Source organism: Nicotiana sylvestris, chromosome 3, assembly GCF_000393655.2.
Source record: "Nicotiana sylvestris chromosome 3, ASM39365v2, whole genome shotgun sequence".
NCBI classification, from domain to species: domain Eukaryota; kingdom Viridiplantae; phylum Streptophyta; class Magnoliopsida; order Solanales; family Solanaceae; genus Nicotiana; species Nicotiana sylvestris.
Window position 1 is genome coordinate 151,478,235 of NC_091059.1, and position 21,314 is coordinate 151,499,548.

The 21,314-nt window shown below is 39.5% G+C and overlaps 1 long non-coding RNA gene across 1 annotated transcript; it reads left to right on the forward strand.

Moving 5' to 3' along the window:
- The first annotated feature begins 466 nt into the window (after positions 1-466).
- LOC138886927 (uncharacterized) lies at positions 467-21,056 on the forward strand. Its single transcript, XR_011405885.1, has 3 exons — positions 467-620; positions 18,073-18,129; positions 20,759-21,056. It is a non-coding gene; the product is annotated as an uncharacterized lncRNA (long non-coding RNA).
- The last annotated feature ends 258 nt before the right edge of the window (positions 21,057-21,314 follow it).

Here is a 21,314-nt window from a genome sequence, read left to right on the forward strand (position 1 = left end):
CCTTGAATCATACTTTGAAGAGATAAAAAAGGACTTGGCAAGAAATTTCGGAACATAAGTCAGTGATGATATATCAATGACTTCCGTTGGTAATACTTCAGATGAAGAAACCTATATAGCAGGAGAAGCTCAAGGAAGCCAAAATACAAGTGTTAATCTTGACGAGATTGAAGAATTCTTGGAAAGATTGAAAGAAAATGCAGAAGAATCTTTTGCAAAAAACGACAACAAGGGAAAAGGAAAGGCTTGAATAATTGAAGGCCTACCCTAGCACATCAATTATTGGGAACAAATACAAAAATTTAATAAAGTCATGGACCCCTCCATTATAGAGGGAATCTACTTTTATAAAAGTAGATTGTCTGGTAGTAATAATGTTATTAGTGTGGGCTATCTTGTAATTGTTATATCGGCCATAGCATTATTTAGGTTTTGTTTGTTTCTGCTGTCGATCCATTATAAAAGGATCAATTTAGTCTTCAAATGAGGCATACATTATCCAACTGTCTCCCTTCTCTCTGTCTTCTCTCTCTACTCTCGTAAAAAAAATCACCCTGCAATTGTTTAAACAAAAAATAAAAATCAAAACGATCACTTGGCCAAAAATCCAGCGGTCTCAGGTATTGAATTGCTTTTCTTTATATACTTATTTATTTTACTATGCTGTTTAGCCTAAATGATAGGCTAAAAACTTAAGTGTTAAACTAAGTGTCCATAGGCTATTTACAAAATATGCTCTGCTATTAAGCAATACCTGAGTCACCCCGATGGTGCCAAAGTTTGGAACTATATAGATCAGGCGGTTGTTAATAAACTTTGGTTAAGGCAACTTAACCGGTGGTCCTCAGTTAACCCGTTAAAGTGTGATTAGGCATGAAAGGGTTGTGAGGAGGACCGTGGTTTAAGGTTTACTAATAACTAGGCCAGGACTGAAGTTCCTGTAATTTTTCTTCTGGAGCACATTGGAAGTGATCCGTTCCAAGTTTTGGTATCAGAGTCATGTGAGTGAATAGTACTAGGTGCTTAGTTTAACACTATCTCTTAATGAATATCATTAGAAAAAAGACTACTGTTAAAAACAGTAGGAAAGAAGAATATGAATTGCCCCAACAATTGGATCTTCTTAATAAATGGACTATACCATTAGTCAAACCTAAGATAATATATCAGTTAGGAACCTTCGAAAATATATGACTTAAACAAGTAGTTAAAACTACCGAAGAAACTATCACTGTAGATAGAGACCATGCCACTTTCAAATTATTATCAGAAAGTGATTTAACCCCTTATAGAGAATCACATAGATTTATACACATAGGTTTAATACAAGTCGCCTTTAAGCCACTTACTTTAAGAGGCTTACCTGAAAGCTTTATAGCAGCTCTCAGAGATGGTAGAAACCAGAACTGAAAAAAGTCTCTCATAGGGACTGTGCAAACCATTTTGGCCTATGGCCCGGTTTATTTTAATGCTTATCCAAATTTGCAGATTTCTCTGAATGATGAAAAATCTTTAAATACTTTAATACTTAGCATCAAATTGCATGGTTATGATTCTTTACCCGGTACAGAGGTAATATGCATTTGTTATAGGATCTATTATAAGCCTTTATATACTTTGAATCCTATGTGCAAAATTATGGATTTCAAGAATGAGACTATTTTTAAGGAAATTAATTTTGGTAGATCTAAATTTACTACCAGGAGACCTATAAAATGGATTTTTCCAAAGAATGGGTCATAGAGGAAGCGGTAGCTCCTCAAAACACTGGTAATACAGAGGTAACTGAAATAGAACAAACCTCGGAAGAGACTGTTAAGATCAGGTTCAATGAATCCGTTCAAACTGATAAAATCAGTTTATCATATAGATTAACTAGATCAAACTCTTCTTATATTTCTCCAATTGATTATGTGGTAGATTTTCCATCCAGAGCATCCACATCACAAATTAAAGAAAATAATAGAATTGATAATATAAGAATTAGTCAAGATAATATAGTCAAGGTAAATTCAGACCCTGACCCAACTGCATCCGAAATGGATTTCTCAAATGGTGCAAATGATGATTGAAAACCAAATAGATTTTAGTTCGGGTTCACCAGCAAGAAAATTAATTTTAGAAGAATTTTTAAAACCCAGATGAGCTATTTTCAGAAAATGGTTTTTCGAATTTTTTTAATGATGAATTAATACAATTCTTCAGACATGATTTCTATGAAGACATAAGCAAGAAAAATAAGATTATTGCTTTTGTTCCTTGGTTTATGCCTAAGCATGTCTATAATTATATTTCGATTTTAGAAAGAGATTATACGCTCACTAGTGAAAAAATAACCAAATCAGTTTTTCCACCCTAACAATCTTTTCAAATAGGAGAAAAGGATAAAATAGTATATTTCACTGCCTTTTCAAAATTATTTGAAAATGATGTAGCTACTATTACAGCCAAGAATTTGAATACTATGCTCACACAAAATAATTATACTCATATGTATGTTAGTATTCTGGGTGAGAAGATTATTACAATACAAGAAAAAATGGACAAGCTTATAGCTGAAGTCCAAAAAATCCAGCAAAAGGATACTAAAGGTAAAGAGCAGATTGCTACTACCGGTATCCATCCTCCTCATGATGTAAAAGACTTTAAATCAAAAAGTCATGATGACATTGAAGAACTTCTCAATAAGAAGTTTGGTGAATTTAGAGTTAATCCTCTAAGTTTAGAGCATATGTTTGAAAAAAGTCTAAAGGTGGATGACGAGATTAATGGCATCTCTGAAAAATATGCTCGCAAACCATACCAAAAGATGTTCTATTATCCAAGACCAACCCCACAAGATGTTCTAATAGAAGAACAAGACAATGACCACTACCACCAAGGTTGTAGTGGATCAGACATCTATGAATGGAGCATAGATGGCCTTGCTGATAGGCAAATTTATACGGCAGTACATAGAATGCTTATGTACAGTACTATCTGTAAAGTTAATAAAAATACGGATAGGACTGTTACTGAAATGATCATAGCTGGATTTACTGGTCAATTAAAGTGTTGGTGGGATAATTTCTCACTCATGACCAGCGCTTTCAAATCATGAACGCGACAAAGACAAAGGATGATAAGGTTGTTCAAAATTTTGCCTATTCTTTAGTCATGAATATTATAGAACATTTTTCTGGAAGATGGTCTGATAGTTGTGAGACTATTAGGACTATGCTCCAAAATCTTCGGTGTAAAACCTTAACATCTTTTAGATGGTATAAAGATATTTTCATGTCTGAAGTAATGGAATTACCAGAGAGTAATAGTACTTATTGGAAGTCTAAATTTATAGATGGACTCCCTCCTCTATTCGCTGAAAGGGTCAGAAAAACCTTTAGAGGCACCGCAATGAGTATTGATTATAATAATTACTCATATGGAAAATTATTTAGTGTATGCACCCAAGAAGGTTTATCTTTATGCAATGAGATTAAGCTAAATCAAGAGATAAAGAAGCATCGTCTCACTGATAGACAATAACTAGTGGAATTTTGCGAACAATTTGCTATTGATATCCCTGCTAATAGGAAAAGATCACATAGAAAAAAGGATTTTCTTAATAAGAAAAAGGGTTCTCCTCAAAAAAGGTATGCAAAATCTCAAAGGAGAAAAGCTTTTCATAAAGCTTTTCAAGAAGGTTTATCTTTATGCAATGAGATTAAGCTAAATCAAGAGATAAAGAAGCATCGTCTCACTGAGAGACAATAACTAGTGGAATTTTGCGAACAATTTGCTATTGATATCCCTGCTAATAGGAAAAGATCACATAGAAAAAAGGATTTTCTTAATAAGAAAAAGGGTTCTCCTCAAAAAAGGTATGCAAAATCTCAAAGGAGAAAAGCTTTTCATAAAGCTAAAAAGGGGTTCATAAAATCAAAAAACCCTCAGGCCTGCTACAAATGTGGTAGAGTAGGTCATTTTGCTAAAGATTGTAAAATCAAGGATAAGATTAAAGAACTTGATTTAGACGGCAATATTAAAGATTCTTTATATAAGATTCTTTTAAATTCCTCACTAGATAATTCTGATAGTGATGGAGATGATTCGTCAACCAGTGAAGACTTACGAGTCCTCCAACAAGAAGATTATATTTCATCTTCTGAAAATGAAAAAGAATCTTTTAATAGGGGACAATTCTCAAAACAGTGTTGTAACACTGATAATGATCTTTATAAAATTTATTCTCAATTCGCAGACTTGAATATCAATGTCTTAACCAATGATAGCATGCTAGAACTATTAAGGGTTATTAAAGACCCTGAATTAAGGCCCCAAATTATTGATAAATTTTCTACGAGTTCAGAGATAGGAACAGAGGTAGAAGAAATTTCATCTCAAAAGGGGCCTTACACTATGTCTGAAATCAGAAGGCTTATTAAGAATAAGTCTCAAGATTTAAGTATCGAGATTAATTATCTCAAGAAAGAAGTCTCAGTTAAAGGCTTCTAATGTAGCCTTAGATGAAAGAATTTTCAAGCTAGAAAATTCTGACACTACTATTGACAAAGAACTCGGTACTAACAATACTGAGACAAATATTAGTGCAGAAACATTTGAAGGCACAACTGTTGGTAAATTACTAGCAGCCATTGATTATGCTGAGGGTGAATTTTTACAGAAACTCTAGTATTTTACTATCCAAAAGTTTTTAATAAAATAACTCTTTTAATTGATTATAATTTTAAAAGAGAGTTTACTGCTTTATTTGATAGTGGATCGGATTTAAGTTGTATAAAAGAAGGAGTAATACCTTCTAGATCTTTTTATAAAACCACTCATCGATTAAAAAATGATAGTGGTGGTCAAATGAGTATTTCATATAAATTACCTACGACTTATATTTGCCAACAGGATGTCTGTGTTCCAGAAATTTTTGTTTTGGTAAAAAATATAGTTCAGAATGTAATACTAGGTGTCCCATTTTTTCATAAATTAATTCCTTTCACAAATTGGGATACAAAAAGTTTTACTGGAACTTACAATGGAAGAGGAATCACCTTTGAGTTTATAACTCAACCGATTCAAAGATTTTTAAATGAGATTTTTTTCAATAATATTTCTTCAAAAACCAAACAAATTGTTTTTTTGAAAAATGAAATTTGTTCTCTTACAATTGAGCATAATTTAAAAAATCCTAGATTAATAGAAAAAATTAATTTTCTAAAAAATCAATTTTATGCTCATGTTTGTGGAGATTATCCAAACTAGTTTTGGAATAGGACGAAGCATATTATAAATCTTCCTATAAGTCTAAATGGTTTAATAATACCCTCTAAGTCAAAGGGTTTAATAATTCCTTACAGCAAAAGGGTTTAATAATACCCTCTAAGTCTAAATGGTCTTGTATTGCATTTTATGTTAATAAACATGGATATTAATTATAAGCCTCTCAACAAAGTTTTAAAATGGATTAGATATCCTATTCCCAATAAAAAGGATTTACTGGATAGACTATATGATACCATAATATTTTTAAAATTTGATTTAAAATCAGGTTATTGGCAAATGCAGATATCTGAAAATGATAGATATAAAACGGATTTTAACATTCCAATAGGCCAATATGAATGGAATGTTATGCCTTTTGGTTTAAAAAATGCCCCATCTGAATTTCAGAAAATTATAAATGATATTTTTTTACCATATACAGACTTTATAATAGTCTATATTGATGATATCTTAGTATTTTCAAAGACTATTGAAACACATTTCAAACAGTTGAATTTATTAAAAAAAAATTATTATCCAAAATGGTTTAGTAATATCCGAACCAAAGACGATGATTTTTCAGCACAATATCAGATTTCTTGCTCATAACATAGAGAAAGGAAGGATTATTCCTATTAACAGAAGTATTGAATTTGCTTCTAAGTTTCCTGATATTCTTACAGACAAAACCCAGCTTCAAAGATTCTTAGGAAGCCTGAATTATATATCTCCTTTTTAAAGGATTTAGCCAACGATACTGCTCTTCTTTATGATAGATTAAAGAAGAATCCGAAAGCATGGACTAATTGTCACGACCCGGATTTCCCACCATCGGGAGTCGTGATGGCGCCTACTATTGGAGCTAGGCCAACCAAGGATTAAAACATTGCTGATAACATTCGCAACAATATAAATAAAGTGAGACAATTAAATAAAAGCGAAAGTCTTTAAACTTAGATAACGGAAATCAAATGCGGAAGTCTAAATACACCTCTACCCAGAGTCTGGTGTCACTAAGTCACGAACTACTAGAGAGTACTACAAACAAGGTCTGAATAAAAGATACAATGCTTTATTCCGATACAAAAGGGAAACAATTTAAGTAAAATAGGAAGGAACTCCGGCCTGCGGACATCAGCTACGCTACCTCAAAAGTTCCTGGACTGAAGCCAGCTCCCGATCAAATCCTACTGCTGAGGTCCAAAAGCTGCCCCTGGATCTGTGCAAAATGATGCACAGAGTGTCGCATCAGCACAACCGACCCCATGTGCTGGTAAGTGCCCGGCCTAACCCTAGCGAAGTAGTGACGAGACTAGACGGAGCCTACCAAAAACAACCTGTGCAGATATATGCAATAAAAGGGAATACACAGAATTTAAACAGCTAAGAGGGAGGGGGGCATGCTATGAGGGTGTAGTAGTTTAGATATAAAGTCAACAGATAAAGAAGTGAAACTGTACAATAGCAACAGTTAAGACTCACGATCATGCTAGACTCCGGTGTATAGATACTCGTCACCATGCCTATACACCGTACTCAACAATTAGCAAATAGCAAACAACACTCTAATCCTATTCCCTCAAGACAAAGTTAGAACAAACCCTTACCTCGGTCCAAAGAATAGCAACCAACCCTCAAATACCGCATTTCCTTTAAAATCTGACTCCGAAACAACGATATCTGGCATAATTAATTCAATAATATCAATGAAGACTCGATAACAAAATCTCATAGCTTAGATATGAAGTTCCTAGCATTCTTCCAAAAATACCAAAATTCGACCCCGGGCCCACACGGTCCAAACACGAGGCTCGGTCCAAAACCTGATTACCCATAACCCCACGAGTTGAAATATATAATTTATTTTAAGATCCGACCCCAAATTGAGGTTAAGTCACTCAAAAATTCCCAAAAACCTAACTCTACCAAAAACCCCTAAATTATACTCTAAATTACATATTTTTAGGCTTAGGAATTCAATAGATATTAATGGAAAATGAAGAAAATGAGTTGAAATTTACTAACCCAAGCAGTATTGGTGAAAGAGAGCTTCAATGGACGCCTAAGGACCTTGGAGAAGAAAGAGCTTGTGTGTTTTTATGAAAATCCCGTAACTACACTGTTCTGGAATTAAAATTTATAACTGGGCAAAGTTGCTCTATGCGATCGCGGAGAAGGGATTGCGATCGCATATGGTCAGGTCTGGTGTGCACTGCGATCGCGGAAGCAAGGTTGCGATCGCATAGGAGGAAAATATAGGGCTTCTCAAGCTAACACTATGTAATCGCGGGAGGATCTATGCGATCGCATATAACAAACTGGACCCCTGAGAATTTACACTATGCGATCGCGGACTCAGCTATGCGATCGCATAGAACAAAGAACTAGGCAACAACAGACAACAGATTCTGCAACATCTCTAAGGCTAAAACCACTCCGAAATACTTCTGAAACACTCCCGAGCCCTCAGGGCTCCTAACCAAACACACACACTAACTCAACAACATCCTACGGACTTAACCATGCGATTAAATCGCCAAAATAACATCATAAACGAGGAATCAAACCTCAAGATCATCACTTTTTCATCAAACTTCATAAACTTTCAAACTTAGAGTTTTAGGTCCGAAACACGTCAAATGACGTTCGATTTCAACCAAATTTCACAGGAAGCACTTAAACCACGTATAAGACCTGTACCGGGCGCCGGAATCAAAATACGGGCCCGATACCAATGCTTTCTAATCCATTTTTATTTCAAATTTCCAAATAAATTTCAGAAAAACAAATCTTTTAAAAATTCATTTCTCGGGCTCGGGACCTCGGATTTCAATTCCGGGCATACGTCCGAGTCCCATATTTTTCTACGGACCCTCCGGGACCGTCAAATCACGGGTCCGAGTCCGTTTATCCAAAATATTGAACAAAGTCAACTTTAACCATTTTAAAGCCACAATTTATCAAATTTCACATAATTTAACACATAAGCTTTTCCGACTACGCGCTCGGACTGCGCACGCAAATTGAGGCAACTAAAGGTGAGGTTTTCAAGGCCTCGGAAGCACGGAAAAGGGAGAAAACCGGTGATGACCCTCTGGGTCGTCACATTCTCCATCTCTAAAACAATCGTTCGTCCTTGAATGGACATAAGAAGGAAGTACCTGAGTCGGGGAAAAGGTGAGGATAACGGTCCCGCATATCGGACTCAGAATCCTAGGTCAATGCCTCAGGAGGCTGACCTCTCCATTGAACACAAACCGAAGGAAAACTCTTCGATCTCAACTGGCGAACCTGCCGGTCTAGAATAGCTACCGGCTCATCCTCATAAGATTAGTCCTTGTCCAACTGGACAGTGCTGAAATCTAACACGTGGGATGGATCGCCGTGATATCTCCGAAGCAAGGACACATGAAACACTGGATGTACGACTGATAAGCTCTGTGGCAATGAAAGTCTATAATCCACCTCTCCCACTCGATCAAGAATCTCAAATGGACCGATGAACCTAGGGCTAAGCTTGCCCTTCTTCCCAAATCTCATCACGCCCTTCATAGGCGACACTCGGAGCAATACCCGCTCACCAACCATGAAAGCCACATCTAGAACCTTTCGATCTGCATAGCTCTTTTGCCTGGACTGAGCTGTACGAAGTCTATCCTGAATGATCCTAACCTTGTCCAAAGCCTCTTGGACCAAATCTGTACCCAACAACCGAGCCTCTCTTGGCTCAAACCATCCAACCGGAGATCAACATCACCTACCATACAAAGCCGTATAAAGAGCCATCTGGATACTCGACTGGTAGCTGTTATTGTAGGCAAACTCTATTAAAGGCAAGAACTGATCCCACGAACCTCCAAAATCAATGACACAAGCTTGGAGCATATCCTCCAATATTTGAATAGTCCACTCGGACTGCCCGTCCGTCTGAGGATGAAATGTTATGCTCAACTCAACCTGGGTGCCTAACTCTCGCTGGACTGCTTTCCAGAAACGCGAGGTAAACTGCGTACCTCGGTCCGAGATGATAGATACCGGCACACCATGAAGGCGAACAATCTCCCAGATATAGATCTCAGCTAACCTCTCGGATGAATAGGAGACTGCCACACGAATGAAATGTGCCGACTTGGTCAGCCTATCAACAATGACCCAAACTGCGTCGAACTTCCTCCGAGTCTGCAGGAGCCCAACAACGAAGTCCATAGTGATCCGCTCCTACTTCCACTAGGGAAGCTCAATCCTCTGAAATAAACCACCAGGCCTCTGATGCTCATATTTAACCTGGTGACAATTCAAACACTGAGCCACATAAGCAACGATATCCTTATTCATTATACGCCACCAATAATGCTATCGCAAGTCCTGATACATCTTCGCGGCGCCCGGGTGAATATAATACCGAGAACTATGGGCCTCCGCTAAGATCAACTCTCGAATCCCATAAACATTGGGCACACAAACTCGCCCCTGCAATCTCAAAGCTCCATCAGCATCTAAGGTAACCTGCTTGGCACCTCCACGTTGTACCGTGTCTCTAAGGACACACAAATGGGGGTCATCAAACTGCCGATCACGGATATGCTCTAATAATGAAGAACGAGTGACCGTGCTAGCTAATACTCTACTAGGCTCAAAAATATCCAACCTCACCAATTGATTGGCCAAAGCCTAAACGTCCAAAGCAAGCGGCCTCTCACCGACCGGAATATAAGCAAGACTGCCCATACTGGCTGACTTCCTACTCAAGGCATCGGCCACCACATTGGCCTTTCCCGGGTGATATAGGATAGTGATGTCATAATCTTTCAACAACTCCAACCACCTCCTTTGCCTCAAATTCAACTCCTTTTGCTTGAACAAATACTGAAGACTCTTATGATCCGTGAACACCTCACACGCCACACCATACAGATAGTGACACCAAATCTTCAATGCGTGAACAATGGCTGCCAACTCTAAATCATGCACTGGATAGTTCTTCTCATGAACCTTCAACTGCCTCGAAACATAGGCAATGACCTTGCCATCTTGTATCAATACTGCACCAAGCCCAATACAAGATGCATCACAATAGACTGTATAAGGGCCTGTACCTGCGGGCAAAACCAATACTGGTGTCGTAGTCAGAGCTATCTTGAGCTTCTGAAAGCTCGCCTCACACTCGTCCGACCATCTAAACTGGGCTCCCTTCTGGGTCAACCTGGTCATCGGGGCTGCAATAGATGAGAACCCCTCCACGAACCGACAATAGTAACCTGCTAACCCCAAGAAACTCTGAATCTCTGTGGCTGAAGCTGGTCGAGGCCAGTTCTTGACTACCTAAATCTTCTTTGGATCAATCTGAATACCCTTTACTGAAACAACATGACCTAGAAATGCAACCGAGATCAACCAGAACTCACACTTCGAGAACTTAGCATTTAACTGACTATCTCTCAAGGTCTGAAGAACCACTATAAGATGCTGCTCATGCTCCTCCCGACTACGGGAATATATCAAAATATCATCAATGAAGACTATCACGAACGAGTCCAAATAAGGCCTGAACACTCGGTTCATCAAATCTATAAAGGCTGTTGGGGCATTGGTCAACCCAAATGACATAACCAAGAACTCATAATGCCCGTACCGAGTGTGGAATGCTGTCTTAGGGACATCGGATGCCCTAATCCTCAACTGATGGGAGCCAGATCTCAAGTTAATCTTTGAAAATACCTTGGCACCCTGAAGCTGATCGAACAAATCATCAATCTTCGGCAGTGGATACTCATTCTTAATTGTAACCTTGTTCAATTGTCGGTAATCAATGCACATTCTCATTGAGCCATCCTTTTTCTTTACAAACAGAACCGGCGTACCCCAACTTCTCTTTCAACTCTTTCAACTCTGGTGCGGCCATGCAATATGGCGGAATAGAAATGGGCTGAGTGCTCGGATCCAAATCGATGCAAAAATCAATATCCTTATCGGGTGGCATCCCTGGAAAGTCTGATGGGAAAACCTCAGGAAACTCACGAACCACGGGCACAAAAATCAATAGAGGGAATCTCAGCACTAGAATCACGAACATAAGCCAAGTAGGCCAAACACCCCTTCTCGACCATACGCCGAGCCTTCACATACGAAATAACACTACAGGTAGAACGACCAGGAGTCCCTCTCCACTCTAAACGGGGCAAATTCGGTAAGGCTAAAGTCATAGTCTTGGCATGACAATCCAAGATCACATGATATGGGGACAACCAATCCATCCCTAATATAACGTCGAAATCCACTATATCTAAGATCAACAAATCGACACGGGTCTCAAGTCCCCTAAACACCACAACACAGGAAGGATGAACCCGACTAACCACTATAGAATCACCCACTGGTGTAGATACATACACAGGAATAATCAAGGTCTCACTAGGCATAACCAGGTAGGGTGCAAAATAGGACGACACATATGAATACGTAGATCCAGGGTCAAATAGCACTGAAGCATCTCTATCACAGACCAGAATAGTACCTGTAATAACAACATCGGATGACTCAGCCTCTGGCCTGGTTGGCAAAACATAACATCGGGGCTGAGGCCCACCTCCCTGAATCACATCCCTGGGATAATGGGCTGTTGGTTGACCCCTACCTCTAGCGGTCTGAGCTCCACCTCTATGACCTCTACGTCTTTTACCCCCACCTCTAGCTGGCTGGGCAGGCTATGGAGCAACTGGTGCCTGAATCATAGGACGAGGACCCTGCTGCTGAGAACTACCCGAAGCTCGAGGGCAAAATCTAACAATGTGACTCGGGTCACCACAACTATAACAAGCCCTCGGCTACGGAGACTGCTGAACCTGTCGACCTGAATGTCCTCCCCTGAAGCTCTGAAGTGGTGGTGCACTGATGGACTGATGCTCAGAATAATATGGCTGAGAACCACTACCATCTGGAGTACCATGAGAGACCTAGAAAGCTGACTGAAAGGGCCTAGGAGGATGGCCTCTACCATACGAATCTCTACCTCTAGACGAGGTATCACTGAATCTGCCTGAATGACGGGGCCTCTTATCTGACCCATGACCACCTCCCTATGACAGAACCATCTCAACTTTGCGAGCCACATTGGCCGCCTCCTGAAAAGTGATCTCACTTCCAGTCTCCCTAGCTATCTGAAGACGAATCGGCTGAATCAAACCATCAATAAACCTCCTCATCCTCTCCCTCTCGGTAGGAAGTATGACAAGAGCATGGCGAGCTAAGTCGATGAACCTGGTCTCATACTGGGTAACAGTCATGGAACCCTATTGGAGGCGCTCAAACTGCCTCCGATAGGCCTCTTTCTGAGTAACGGGGAGAAACTTCTCTAGAAACAACACTATAAACTGCTCCCAAGTCAAAGATGGCGATCCGGCTAGTCTCGCTAAGCAATAATCCCTCCACCAAGTCTTGGCAAATCCAGACAAGCAAATGTAGCAAAATCAACCTCATTGGTCTCAACAATACCCATGTTTCTGAGAACCTCGTGGTAGTTGTATAAGAAATCCTGGGGATCCTCTGAAGAAGCGCCGTTGAATGTGGTAGTGAATAGCTTGGTGAATCAATCCAATCTCCATAGAGCATCGGTGGACATAGCCACACTATCGCTGGTTTGAGCCGATGTACCCGGCTGAACTACCACTGCTGGCTGAACCACCGGAACCTGAACCTGGGGAGCTACCTGCTCCGGAGTACGTGTAGCAGAAGTCTGAACTCCTCCCCCAGCTTGAGAAGTGGCTGGTGCTACTGAAAGCAAACCCGCTCGAGAGACGCTCTCTATGAAGCCTACCAATCGGACCAAAGCGTCCTGAAGCACTGGAGTGGCAGTGAAACCCTCTGGGACCTGAGCTGGGCCCACCAGAGCTGCTGGAGCTGGAACCTCCCTATCATAATCAACATGAGGCTCCACCTCAGGAACTGCTGCTCGGGGCTGAGCTCTACCCTGACCTCGGCCTCGCCCTCTTCCCCTACTAGGAGTTGCTGCTGGGGGCTCGGGCTGCTACGTGGTTGATGAGGAAACGTGTGTCCTCGCCATCTGTGAAAGAACGGAGTGGAAAGATAATCAGTATTTGAGAAACAGAACCGCACGACAAGAAAGGACAAATGTGAAGTTTTCCTAACTCTGTAGCCTCTGGGGGATAAGTACATACATCTCCGTACCAATCCCTCAGACTCTACCGGGCTCGTCCGTAAGTTGTGAGACCTAAGTAACCTAGTGCTCTGATACCAACTTGTCACAACCCGGATTTTCCACCATCGGGAGTCGTATTGGCGCCTACTATTGGAGCTAGGCCAGCCAAGGATTAAAACATTGCTGATAACATTCGTAACAATATAAATAAAGCGAGACAATTAAATAAAAGTGGAAGTCTTTAAACTTAGATAATGGAAATCAAATGCGGAAGTCTAAATACACCTCTACCCAGAGTCTGGTGTCACTAACTCACGAACTACTAGAGAGTACTACAAACAAGGTCTGAATAAAAGATACTATGCTTTGTTTCGAAACAAAAGGGAAACAATTTAAGTAAAATAGGAAGGAACTCCGGCCTGCGGACGTCAGCTAGGCTATCTCGAAAGTACCTGGACTGAAGTCAGCTCCCTATCAAATCCTACTGCTGAGGTCTAAAAGCTACCCCTGTATCTGTGCAAAAAGATGCAGAGAGTGTAGCATCAGCACAACCGACCCCATGTGTTGGTAAGTGCTCGGCCTAACCCCGGCAAAGTAGCGACGAGGCTAGACGGAGCCTACCAAAAACAACCTGTGCAGATATATGCAATAAAAGGGAATACACAGAATTTAAATAGCTAAGAGGGAGGGGGAGCATGCTATGGGGGTGTAGCAATTCAGATATAAAGCCAACAGATAGAGAAGTGAAACTGTACAATAGCAACAGTTAAGGAGAACAGGTTAATCGACAGTTGCACGGCATCAACCTTCGTGCTTTTACTCTCGTTCTCACCAAAACAATCATATAAGGTACATGACATTAACCTTCGTGCTCTTCCTCACCTAAACTCTCATATCAAGGCACGGAATGACCCTTCGTGCATAAATGTTCAAAACATGGCACGGAATGACCCTTCGTGCATAATATTCAAAACATGGCACGCAATGACCCTTCATGCATAATTATTCAAAACATGGCACGGAATGACCCTTCGTGCATAAATATTCAAAACATGGCACGGTATGACCCTTCGTGCTTTTACACTCTTTCCTCACAATAACAAACAATGTACGGCATCACCCTTCGTGCTTTATCGCTATTCCTCACCCAAACAACAATCACAAACAAAGGGGCAAGGGAGTGAACAAATAATAACAGGAATCCCAGCAAGGGAACACAATTAAACAGTTAAATCCCGGCAAGGGAACAAACTCAATAAATTCTAACATCCCGGCAAGGGAGATAATCAACAAACACCAAATATCCCGGCAAGGGAACAATTCAATAACTCTTTCTCTTTCCATCACTTTTACTTCTCATCTCACTTTACCACCTGAGCCAATGCTCCAAAGGGGTTCAATCATTTCTTATACTTTCACGCTTTATAATATAACTCGAGCCAATGCTCCAAGAATGTACAATTCATAATTCTTCCTCAAACTCTTCACATTATATGAAATTTATCAATTTAACAAGGAAGAGATATCACAAAATCCGAATAAACACAAATAAGACTCACGGTCATGCTAGACTCCGGTGTATAGATACTCGTCACCATGCCTATACACCGTACTCAACAATTAGCAAATAGCAAACAACACTTTAATCCTATTCCCTCAAGCCAAAGTTAGAACAAACACTTACCTCGGTCCAAAGAATAGCAATCAACCCTCAAATACTGCCTTTCCTTTAAAATCCGACTCCGAAGCAACGATATCTAGGCATAATTAATTCAATAATATCAATGAATACTCGATAACAAAATCCCATAGCTTAGATATGAAGTTCCTAGCACTCTTCCAAAAATACCAAAATTCGACCCCAGGCCCACACGGTCCAAACACGAGGCTCGGACCAAAACCTGATTACCCATAACCCCACGAGTTCAAATATATAATTTATTTTAAGATCCGACCCCAAATTGAGGTTGAGTCACTCAAAAATTCCCAAAACCCTAACTCTACCCAAAACCCCTAATTTGTACTCTAAATTACATGTTTTTAGGCTTAGGAATTCAATAGATATTGATGAAAAATGAAGAAAACGAGTTGAAATTTACTAACCCAAGAAGTATTGATGAAAGAGAGCTTCAATGGACACCTAAGGACCTTGGAGAAGAAAGAGCTCGTGTGTTTTTATGAAAATCCCGTAACTATACTGTTCTGGAATTAAAATTTATAACTGGGCAAAATTGCTCTATGCGATCGCGGAGAAGGGATTGCGATCGCATATGGTCAGGTCTGGTGTGCACTACGATCGCGGAAGCAAGGTTGCGATCGCATAGGAGGAAAATATAGGGCTTCTCAAGCTAACACTATGCGATCGCGGGAGGATCTATGCGATCGCATAGAACAAACTGGACCCCTGAGAATTTACACAATGCGATCGCGGACTCAGCTATGCGATCGCATAGAACAAAGAACTGGGCAACAGCAGACAGCAGATTCTGCAACATTTCTAAGGCTAAAACCACTCCGAAATACTTTCGAAACACTCCCGAGCCCTCAGGGCTCCTAACCAAACACACACACTAACTCAACAACATCCTACGGACTTAACCATGCGATTAAATCGCCAAAATAACATCATAAATGAGGAATCAAACCTCAAGATCATCAATTTTTCAAACTTCATAAACTTTCAAACATAAAGTTTTAGGTCCGAAACACGTCAAATGACGTCCGATTTCAACCAAATTTCACAGAAAGCGCTTAAACCACATATAAGACCTGTATCGGCGCTGGAACCAAAATTCGGGCCCGATACCAACGCTTTCTAATCCATTTTCATTTCAAATTTCTAAATAAATTTCAGAAAAATAATTTCTTTTAAATATTCATTTCTTGGGCTCGGGACCTCGGATTCGATTCAGGGCATACGCCCGAGTCCCATATTTTTCTACGGACCCTCTGAGACCATCAAATCATGTGTTCGGGTTCGTTTACCCAAAATATTGACCAAAGTCAACTTTAACCATTTTAAAGCCACAATTTATCAAATTTCACATAATTTAACACATAAGCTTTTCCGGCTACGTGCCCGGACTGCGCACGCAAATAGTACGAAAAAAAGGATATTTAAGGCCTCGGAAGTACGGAAAAAAAAAGGAAAAAACTGGTGATGACCCTCTGGGTCGTCACACTAATAGTCATACAGAATCAGTCAAAAGAATTAAACAAAAGGTTAATAACCTTTCATATTTAAATCTTGCTAACCCTACCTGGGCAAACGTTTTTGAAACTGATGCCTCGGATATTGGGTATGGTGGAATACTAAAACAATGTTCCCCAATAGATAAACAAGAATACCATGTTCAATTCCATTCGGGAAAATAGAATAATTCCTAAAAGAATTATGCTACTGTAGCTAAAGAAATCCTTGCTATAGTAAAATATGTTATAAAATTCCAGACTGATTTATATAATCAAAAGTTTTTAATAAAAACTGATTGTCAAGCAGCAAGATTTATCTTTAATAAAGATTTCAAACATGATGTTTCCAAACAAATGTTTGCAAAGTGGCAAGCATTGTTAGCCCCATTTGATTTTGAAATAGTCTACAAAAAGGGTCAAATAATACTCTCCCTGATTTTCTTACTAGAGAATATTTGGACTCATAGTTCTTTATTTATTACAGATTATGAGGCCCGCATACAGACCTCCTCGAGGTAGAGTAAGAGGGTGGACATCTTCCTATGGCAGAGGGAATAATATTCTTGCGCAAATTGGAAACCAACAATTAGTAGCTGCCAATATTGCAGGAAATTCATGTGTTAATACAGAACACCCATTATACAAAGATTTCATGGATTTTATAAAATCCAAAAGGGAAGAAAGTACATCAAATGTACCAACATACTCCTCAGTGATAACAGAAGACAACCATGAAAATTTGGAGGTTTATAACCGCAAAGAAAAAAAAAAGAATTAATAATTCTTCTAGAACAATTCGACCTTAATTGGAAGGATAATCCATGGCAATTAATGAATAGGCATTTAGACATAACGTCATACACTACTCTTGCATATAAATATAGAATGCATTATGAAATCATACTCTCAATAACAACATCAACTGAAATTCAACTTTTTTATCCGGCAAATACCAAGAAAACTTATAGTTTCTCTAAAATTATTTTTAAAAAAATATTAGCCTCAGATGAATGGGGAATCAGTACCTTAAAGGATAGAGAATATACTCATCTTGAACAAAAAGTCGCAGTTAAATTCAATTACTGGGACTATGTGGAAAGCTTTAATAAGACTTTTCTCTATGAAAATCCTAATTGGAAGCATTCATGGTTTATCAAATTATGTTCCAATATGTTCAAACAACATATTCTAAATTGGTTTTGCAAATGGTGGAAATTATATGGTCCATCATTAGAAATACTTCCTCCATCTTTCAAGAATTTATATACTCAGTGGATTGATGTATCACCTAAAATAATTTCTTTACAAAAAGATAATATCTTTTATGAGGGCATTGGAGCAATGTTCTTTTTTATAGATGTAACGATCCGACCGGTCGTTTTGAGTTTTTGCACTTGTACGCCAGTTCTCGGGCATGACTTGCCCCATGTGATGTATTATGACTTATGCAAATTGTTGGTTTTGGTTTGCAGGATAATCAGAATAAACTTTGAAGAGCAGTTCCCAGTTTGAAGTTTGAAATTTGAAAGGTTTGACCAATATTTGACTTGTTTGTATATGATCTCGGATTTAAATTTTTACGATTTGGTTAGCTCCGTTAGGTGATTTATGACTTAGGAGCATGATCGGAATGCATTTTGGAAGTCCGTGGAAGGTTTAGGCTTGAATTGATGAAATTGAGATTTTGGCGTTTTCCGGTCGATAGGTGAGGTTTTGATATAGAGGTCGGAATGAAATTCTGATGGTTGCAGTAGCTTTGTTGTGTCATTTGGGATGTGTGTGTAAAATTTTAGGTCATTCGGACGTGGTTTGGTTGGGTTTTTGATCAAAAGCGAATTTCGGAAGAATTAAAAAATTAGGCTTGAATCCGATGTGTTTTGGATGATTTGATGTTGTTTGAGGTATTTTGATGATTGGGACAAGTTTGAATAAGGTATTGGGTCATGTTTATGCTTTTGGTTGAGATCCTGGGGGCCTCAGGGTGATTTCGGGTGGTTATAGGAGAATTTGGAATTTATGCAGCTTCATATTTGTTGCTTCTGATATTTCCGCATTTGCGGGTTGTGGACCGCAGATGCGGTACCGCATGTGTGGTTGATTAGTCGCAGAAGCAAAAATGAGCCTGCTGGGCAGAGAGCGCAAAACGGTTAGAGTGGCCGCATCTGCGATGTCGCAGATGCGGGGATTTGATCGCAGATACAATTATTCGCCAGTTAAGTGACTTCCGCAGAAGCGGAAGAAGGGCCGCATATGCGGTACCGTAGAAGCGATAAAATGGCCGCAAATGCGAAAAGTTCTGGACAGAAAATATAAATTGAGGCCTTCGCGAATTTTGAGCTACTTCACCATTTTTATCTCGGCTTTGGAGCTTTTGGGGCGATTTGAGAGAGGGATTTCATGGGAACTTCATTGAGGTAAGGAATTTGGACCTAAAACTTGTTCTTATGCTATTATTTCATGAATTAGAACTAGAAATCATGAAAATTAAGGGTGAAAGTTGAAGAACTAGGGCTTTAAAATTGGAGACCAAACATTTGGGATTTAAAGGGTCAATTGTGGATGGATTTTGATGTTTTTGATATGTATGAACTCGTGGGGAGATGAGGAATCTATTGATGTGAAAATTTCTGAGTTTTGAGAAGTGGGCCTGGGGCTCAAGTTTTGCTAATTTCGGGATTTTCGATTGTTTTCGCTTGGGCTTTGCTCCCTCGGCATATGTGATGTATTCGTTCCGATTTTGGATAGATTCGACGCGCGTGGAGGCCAATTTGAGGGTCAAAGGCATCGCGAGCTAGAGATTTTGCCGGTTCGAGGTAAGTAATGATTGTAAATGCTGTTCTGAGGGTTTGAACCCAGGATTACACATCGTTGTGTTACTTTGAGGTGACGTACAAGATAGATGACCAGCGTGGAGTTGTGCACCGTTGAGAATTGTGACTTGGTCCGCCCAGTACGACTGTTAAGTCGCGTATTTGATTTGAACTCTTATGATATTCCATGTTCTAGAGATTTATATAATATGTTTGGGATGTATGCCATGCTTGGGGCCTTGTGCTGACCTGCTGAGACCCTTAGGGGAACTTTCACTATTTTTCCTCACTCTATTTATTTTGAAAGCATATCCTCAGTCATGTTTGACCTTTTTATTGTTTAAATATGGTTTATCACTTTATTTCTTAAAATAAATATGAAAACTGCTTTGACTGAGTTCCCTATTTTACTAATGGTCCGAGTGATCGTGAGGTTGATGACTGAGATAGACCGAGAGTCTGATTATGAGGTTAATGACTGAGAGAGGCTGAGGTCCTGGTTGTGAGGATTATATAGTTTTGGATCGGGCTGCGCACCACATCGATATAGCACTTGGGCTGTAGGAGCCCCTCCGGAGTCTGCACACCTCTAGTGAGCACCGTCGACGAGATATATGGACCGGGCTGCACGCCGCAGCTATATATGTGTCGGGCTGCGCGCCGCAGCAGTTACTATATGGTACCTATTGAGCGTGAGTGCTGAGTGTGAGCGCTGATTGGTGAGAGTTGAGTCACGAGTGACTGAGAGGCTAGCCCGAGGGGCGATAGACATATACATGCACATGAGTGATACTTGCCTGAAGGGCCTGTTTATGAACTTATTGATTTTTCACTCCTCGTAAGAATGAGTTTCTATCGAATATGTTGATTTATTGACTGTTTTCGCTCATCTTTATATTGAGCCTCTGTCGAAGTGTTGAACAAATGTTTTAAAAACAACTTTCATTTAAGCTGGGGTTTATGAGATGTTCAGAATTTGATCACTGATTTGACATCGGTTATTTCCACTGAAATTTTCAAGTTATGAGGTGTTTATGATTACTGTTTTGTCCGAGGGGCTGTTTTACGAACTATGTTTTGCCCAAGAGGCCGATTATGGTTTTCATCTCTTTTATTATAAATGGTATTGAACCCCTACTGAAACTGTCGGAAAGCATTTTCAAATGTTTTTTACCAAAAGGCTGGATTTTAAATGAGACGATCGACTCATATTCTAATTTGGAAGCCCGTTGTGCTTATTGAGTTTATCATAAATGTGGATTCATTGTTTCATACTACTCAGCCTTTATTTACTTTTATTACTTACTGGGTTGGAGTACTCACATTACTCCATGCACCTCGTGTACAGATTCAGGTATTTCAGAACCCGGTAACGGGTATTGATTGCTCAGACGCGGAGTCATCAGAGTTAGCAAGGTGGTTGCATGACGTTCGCAACACTGCTTCTTCATCTCATTTCCATTTCAGTACTTAGTACACTTGACTGTTTTTGTTGTATTCAGACCTTGGTAGATGCTCGTGACTAGTGACACCCCGATGTCGGGCTTGTGTAATTATTCCGCATTTTTCTTTTAAATGTTCATTATGAGATTAATGGTTTATAGATGGTATAAAAACCGCTTTTAAATGGAAAATGGTTGATTTGGGAATTGTGTCGCCTGACCTTGTCTTCATGAGAAGCATCATCACGACCGGGTCCGATTTGGGGTCGTGACAATAGAATTTTCTATCCCATGGATAATGAAATGGGATGTAGATAATGGAAATACAGAAGAAGGAATTCCTTGCTTACATAGAATTTATTATACTAAATTCTGGAGTAAATTACTCCAACCAAATCAGCAGGGAAAGATGTATGGTGAAGATTTAATAAATGAAATCAAGGCTAGAATAGAGGCCTATGC